Source organism: Pagrus major, chromosome 7 (assembly GCF_040436345.1).
Source record: "Pagrus major chromosome 7, Pma_NU_1.0".
NCBI classification, from domain to species: domain Eukaryota; kingdom Metazoa; phylum Chordata; class Actinopteri; order Spariformes; family Sparidae; genus Pagrus; species Pagrus major.
Window position 1 is genome coordinate 1,407,839 of NC_133221.1, and position 7,095 is coordinate 1,414,933.

Below are 7,095 nucleotides of genomic sequence, written 5' to 3' on the forward strand. Positions count from 1 at the left end.
GGATCTTTACTTTAGTGAATTTTATTTGAATTTGCAAAAAGAAACCAGGACAAAGTCACACTGTTGTTTTAAAATAGTTTGAAAATGTTGTTTGTCAGGACAAAAAACCAACAACCTGCTGATCTTTACTGATCCAGAGTTGAGAGTCCAACGATGGCAGAGACGTCAATGATGAAAAAAAAATTGAATTGAAAATTGAAACGTGAATGTGGAGAACTGTGACAACCCAATCAAAAATACATGGTTCTCACTGGAGCGGAAAGAGGATGAAAAATTGTAATCTGAAAAGTAACTTGTAACTAAAGCTGTCAGACAGTTGTAGTGAAATAAAAAGTACAGTATTATATTATTATATTTGACACTCACATGTAGAAGAGTAGAATTATAAAGATGCAAAAAATGGAAGTAAATTACCTCAAATGTGCACTTAAGTACAGGACCTGAGTAAATCGTGTGTGTGTTAAAATAAAGTTAAATCTCTGTCTGTCCTCCTCGTTTACTTTGTTATTCTCCCGTCAGAGAACGAGACAGCTGATGTATGAAGGGATGAAAAGATGGAGGGATGTAGAGGAGAGAGACAGCTGGTGAGGATGGGAGGATGGTGGAGGGCTTACAGAGAAATGTGTAGTGGTATCAGCAGTAAGTCTGTGAGTAAACCTTTATTTATAAAACACCTTTAAACACTAACGGGTCACAGAGAGCTCAGCCAACATCACAGCGACAGGAACAGAAAGGACTCGCGAGATTCTTCCACAATTGAAAATCAAATCTGTCAATAAAAGACGACAGAGAACTGGTTTCTTTGAAAGTACAACATGAGACAGAAATAAACAACTCCACTGAGGTCGATGTGGACGAAGCTAAAAGTCTTTAAAGGTCAGAAACACGAGCGGATCTTTCCAAACATCTAGTGAAACTACATCACGCTCAGGTGGAGAAAGTCAGTTACATCTCTGGTTGTCACATCCTCCTCAGGTGTGTTAGCAGCCTGAAATCTTCACAGAGTTAACTAAATTATACAAACATGCAAATGATTAAAAGTAACTATCAACCAGCTGATTGTTTAGATATTAAAATGCATTCATGACCACAATCTGAAACGTCAGAGCGCTGGCGGATGATGCCGACTGTTAGCTAACGTCACAGGCTCGATAACCTTTCAGCAGTGTCAGTTACTCGCCTTCGACAAGCTAATGAAGCTAACAAGCGATTTTATTTCCCAGCCTGCTGTGTTGTTTTGTTTCATACCTGCAGATTTGCGTCTGTTCATAAATTCTCAGAGATTTTATTCAATGAGACTTTCACCTGGTTAAAATAAAGAAAATGCATGCAGGATATAGTCTGTTCATATATTCTACAAACAGGTTAAGTATGAGAAAATAAAGCAATGTTAATTATTTTCTTAATTTGTTTCTTTTAAAGAGGATTGTTAAAATAGCAGATCAATAAGCAGCATCAGCAGAAGTACAGTTAAAATCTAAAGTCACCCATCAATAATTCCATGTTTAGTATCTTAACAAACATTTAACAGCTGAAACAAATAATGGATTCATCTCAGAGCTGCAACGATTCGTTGATTAATCACTGAGCCGACAGAAAGAAAACTGATCTTCAACTATTTTTAATGAGCGATGAATCGTTTCTCTTAAAAGTATCAATAAGAACCAATAACAGCACCGTTTAAAGCACCGGATCGATCAGCAGTATCAATAAGAGTCGTAGTAAATGAAAAGCTCAGGGGTCACCACGGTCATTGTGACGGATCCTCTGTCCATCAACATTTATCTGCTCTTGGCCCTTAAAGCACCAACAAGTTTTAATTTAATCCAAGTTAAGCTCTGATCAGAGTTTTAGTAAAACTAGGTTTAAAATGAAGCAGAGCAGCATCTTTAAAAATTAAACTCTGCTCAGTAAAACAAAGTTAAACAGAGTTGAATCAATGTGGAGATGCTGCCAACATTAAAATAAATATATAACTACACATTAGTTTGAGTCTGTCCCTTCACTTTATTCAGTAACTTGATTATTTTGCCATGTTAACAGTTAAACCTCGTCCGGTGTCGGTCTAAAGTTAATACTGGATCACAGTTTGAAGTTTTGGTGCAGCAGAATTGAATTTAATCTACTTTTAGAGTGAAAACTAAACTTTGATGTAATCAGGTTTAAAAAGTTCATCCCTGTAGTTGTTTTCTGCTCTGAGGATAACGAGCTGTGATTAAAGCTTCATTAACACAGTTAATCATCACACACACACCTGTTGTGTGTAGGTATGAATACTAAGATTGTAGTTGATACTGTGATTGGATGATTGTGGCTTGGGGGAGGGGTTACAGTCAAGTAGTGCTTTATACTCTTGCAAATAAACTTGGACCTTGAATCTGTTTGTGGTCTGTAGGCTTCATCAGACACATCAGGAACTGGTCTGACGTCAGCTCCACTGGAGTTGTGGCAGGTCAATGATTCACCAACATAAAGAGACTTGCGAAGGACTTGTGAGTTATTACAAGTGTCTTAAAATGTCTCCAGGATGTGCAGCCACAGAAGTCAGTCTTAGTGAGACTCTGAGTTTAAAGAGGCAGCAGGTCAGAAGTCAGCAGAGGACGAGTCGTTCTGTGACTCCAGCACAAAGTTTAAAGAGTAAAAGTGGCATCAGGTTGAAGCCAAAAGCCTCCAGTTTAATCCCACAGCAGAGCTTCGATTTCACTTCGACCTGACAGAGCAACGAAATCTCACAACACACCGCTGTCCAAGTGTGTGTGTGTGTGTGTGTGTGTGTGTGTCATACCATCAGCTAATGAAACCTGCTGTGTGTCATTGCCACATTTATACCCGTCAGTCACTGATGGGGGATCACAGAGAGAGAGAGGGAGGGAGGGAAGTGGATGATGGGAGATTAAGATGGAGCCTGTTTGAGTTAAAGGACAATTACAACCATCAGGTAGAAGATGTTGTTTCCTGAAGTACAAATCAAACCACTTAAAGCCTCCATCAAGCTGCTGAACCCTAAAATCTCAAATCTAAGTGCAACAGAGCGACGTGTAATAAACACACAAACATCAGCACTTTGTGTCTTTTCTCAGCCGACGCGTTTCCAAAGTCAAAACTCTCTCAGTGTTGAATTTGGTGCAATTTTGGACTCACAACAGATTCAATATTAATAAATCTGAAGCTGGACTGATGTGATCCCTCTGACATGATCTCATGGGGAAGCAGACGTAAACAAAATGCTGATTAGCGCGGTGCAACAAACAACGTGCTGTAGTAACGTGTAGCAGTGAGAAAAATCAAAAAGCAGAAGGTTAAATGAGTCTGGAGAGACTCGGTCAAAACACGCTTTCTATTCTTCACTGTAGTATGCTAGCTAACGTTAGCCTCAAGGGCTAGGATGTTTATAGTTGTTTGGCAGCACTGGTGTTGAGGTCCGGCTCTGAAAGTACTGATGTAATCATCCAGATTATAAATCGCAATCAAACATGTCTGATGTTATCAGGACGGCCCGATGAGTCTGAGCAGTCCAGAGGCTTCAGACTGGATCTGAAAACCCTGAATATTATCAGATCATTTGTGCCGAACAGCTTGTTTTCAACAGCACTGCACCGTTATAAACTCAATATGAGATCTGGAACAAGATGACATCACTAAAAACAAGTCTGATGGGTAAACGCGTGACTGGACAGTCATCGACCCCTGAGCCCTCCATCTTCCTCACATCGTGATTTAAAAGCCACCACCCCGAGTCTCCGAGACACCCGTCTTAAACAATAATTGTCTAATGATTATTTTGTTATCAAGCCTTTTTTACTGCCTTGCACACTTAACTGAAGATTTCAACGTGCAACCATTAAGTTACACAAACATATTCGGAAGAGAAAACAAACTGTTCATCAATCACTTCCTGTTTTAAGATTAATCTTCTGTTTAAAGAGCTGATTCAAAAATCTCAATGTGTCTGAAAGAAGGACAGATGGATGAGTCAGAGTGATGTTATATAGAGCAGGAGGACAGTTTCCATAGTTAGTCGGTGAGAGATGTGGGCTTTAGCTCTGCTCCACTTTGGTATTCCATACCGACCACAGCAGGCCTTTTATGACCGTCCAGCAGGACCAGTCTGACCAATCAGCTGCAGCAGAGGTCGTCACATGCCTTCACGGGGAGGTTATAAAGTGATGTGATGCTCTGTGGGATGACTTATTGTGTTCTTCTGTTGTTCACATCATCTCAAACTGAATCCACCAGAAGAGCTTCAGACCCGAGCAGACTGACCCGGCACCGTGAGTACACAGCGCTGAGACGTGTTTGATGTTCAAACTTTTACTTATAAATCTGCTTTTCTGAGACATGAAGCGGCTCCAAACACTACAGTACCCATGAGCCTCAGCAGTCGTTGCTATGGTGAAGACTATCAGGAGCACAGTCATTGTGCAGACAGGAAGAAAAAACTGGTTCAAAATCCAAAATTTAACTGATTCAACTTTCTGAGTTTATCTAACAGGTTTTACAAATGATGAAACATTAAAGGTAGTTTTGTTCCCGTACAGTGAAGCTGCTGACTGCACCTGACAGCCTGACACTCACTCCCTCTTAACACAGCGATCGGTCAGCTGAGGGAAAGTGTAAAAGTAAACGGTTTGAACTCTGGTTTTTCTTTCTCTACACAACTATTCAGTCAACTTTTAATGTGAACAACCTCCAGGAGATAAAATGTGCTCAAATGATCCTCAGATCTAAACAAACACTGCGTCCCACTCCTCTCTGTCAGTCTGTGACCATCAGCTGGTCCGTCTGAGCTCATGACAGAATATTCACACCTCTCAGTGACCTGGAGATATGAGCTTTCATCACAGATCGGCAGGATAACTTGATGGTGAATTTCCATTATCAGGATGATGGTGAATATCCTCACGAGTGACATGAATGCTTAGTTCAATAACGTTCACTCCTGTTGATCTCCTGATGTATTTGTTAATTGCCACAAGGGGGAGCGAGCGTCTTTCCATCACTCCAGAATCCTTCAGCTGTCGTCATCACGACTGTCTGCGTCCAACAGCTTTTCATTAAGTGCCTGGCTTTAACAATTCAGCTAAATCTGATGTGTATGTGTACTTCTATATCAACTAACTGAATCAAACCAATTATATTAAACCTTTGAGTCCCATAATTCTGCATTTTGTTTGGTATAAAACCTTTAAATAATGTAAGAACATCAAACAACATTGGAGGTTTTATCTTTATTTCACTATATTTTGTATGAAGTCAAACAGTGAAGTCAGACGTGTGTACGTACTGTAAGGAGACGAGGTGCACGCCATTTATTTATTATTGTTTTTTGTAACATCTTATAATAACCATCATTGAGACATTTTTGGTAAATTAAACTTTAGTTAAAAGTTATTTGACTGTTAAACAATGAAATTCTTTATAAAGCATTTCTTAAGCAACTGTTTATTGATGTTAATGAACCTTTTCATTTCATTAACACTTATATAAGAGTTAACTAACTATAAATGTAACATGTACTAATGATGATTATAAGTATTTGATTTATAAGTATATGTTTTAGCGCCGTTTTGAGAGTTTTTAGCTTATTTTGGTGTCCGTCAGTTAATATAATGAATCACAATTATTTTATTATTATAGACGTGAACTGTTCATATCATCATGCCTACACTGGCCTGCAGGTGGCTGGACGGGGGATGTGTAGGTCACTGTTACGCACTTCAATAAAGTTACAGTTCACCTCAAGCTTCACATCCACAGTCGGATCCTCTCTGATCGATGTCTCACCTGGATTTTAATTGAATTCTATGTTTTCAGTGTTGTTGATTTGTTGATTCTGGGCGGCTTCACGTTCTGTCCGAGCCCGGGTTAGTACAGGATCACACTGACAAACAGCAGCAGTACTGTGTGATGATGGCTGAGGACTTTAAAGCAGTTATTTACAGTCAGGATTTGTTCAGGCAGTTTGTCTGTGGGTGCGACAGTGAATCAGCTCCGGCATGGAGGGAAGATAATACAGGGAGAGGCCCGAGCATTTCAGATGGATCCTCTTGAGCTGATGTGGCAGCTGTTCTCTCGGTCTGAAATCCTGTGTAATGCACGAGGTAAGCCAAATGTATTGTCAAAATGGCTGCCATGCCAGTTTGTTGACATCACGGTTTAGTTTGGGTCTTCACTGAGCCTGCAGACTTCAATAGAGCCGTAAAGGACATGATGTGATCCGTTTTATCGTGATGTTGGGAGATAATTGTTCAGGTATAAATCTGGTTAGAGTCTGTTCTCTTATATTCTAGCGTGAATGTATCTCCTGAGACGTATTGTGTGTGGATCACAGCCTGATGTATCTTCCTTCTGTGTCATAGAGCTCCATTAAAAACACATCAATGAGCCACACTGTTGTTCCTTCATCACCACGAACACACACTGCAGTTTATTTTTGCACACACACCGCCCTGCTGACACTAATACTCACTAGAGCACCAAATGTGGATTAATCTGCCGCTAAAAATAATCCAAAACCAAATGCAACAACTTCCTCCTGTTTGATAGAAATTACAGTGAGCAGCTGTTACAAAACTACTGTACTTAAAAAGAGAAGAAGAGGAAGAAGAAGAAGAAGAAGAAGAAGAAGAAGAAGAAGAAGAAGAGAATATTGTTATATTAAATATTATTTATGTTTGCAAACTTGTTGAGCCGTAACGCCACCAAACAAAGTCGTACAATTACAGCAGCGCTTACTGGAAGTATGTAAAAAAAAAATATATATATATATATATATATATACACACACACATATTATTAGAAAAGTCTGTAACACCAGAGACGCGGTTGTTTGACACATATCCCGCCCTGTATCCACCAAAAGCCAATCATCTGCCTTATATCAGAGCTGAAGTAGGAAAGATATCAGCCAATTGCGTTGTTGCACCGACAGGAGTGAGATTCACAACAGTTTCGAGGTGACGTGATTCAAACATTAAACCTTAAACTCAGGTTTGTTCAGGTGTTCTGGTCGGCTCAGCTGACAGCGTCACATCTCACCGCTCTGGATCGAGCAGTAACAGAAAGTTTGGAACCAGGCTACAATGTTACGACATA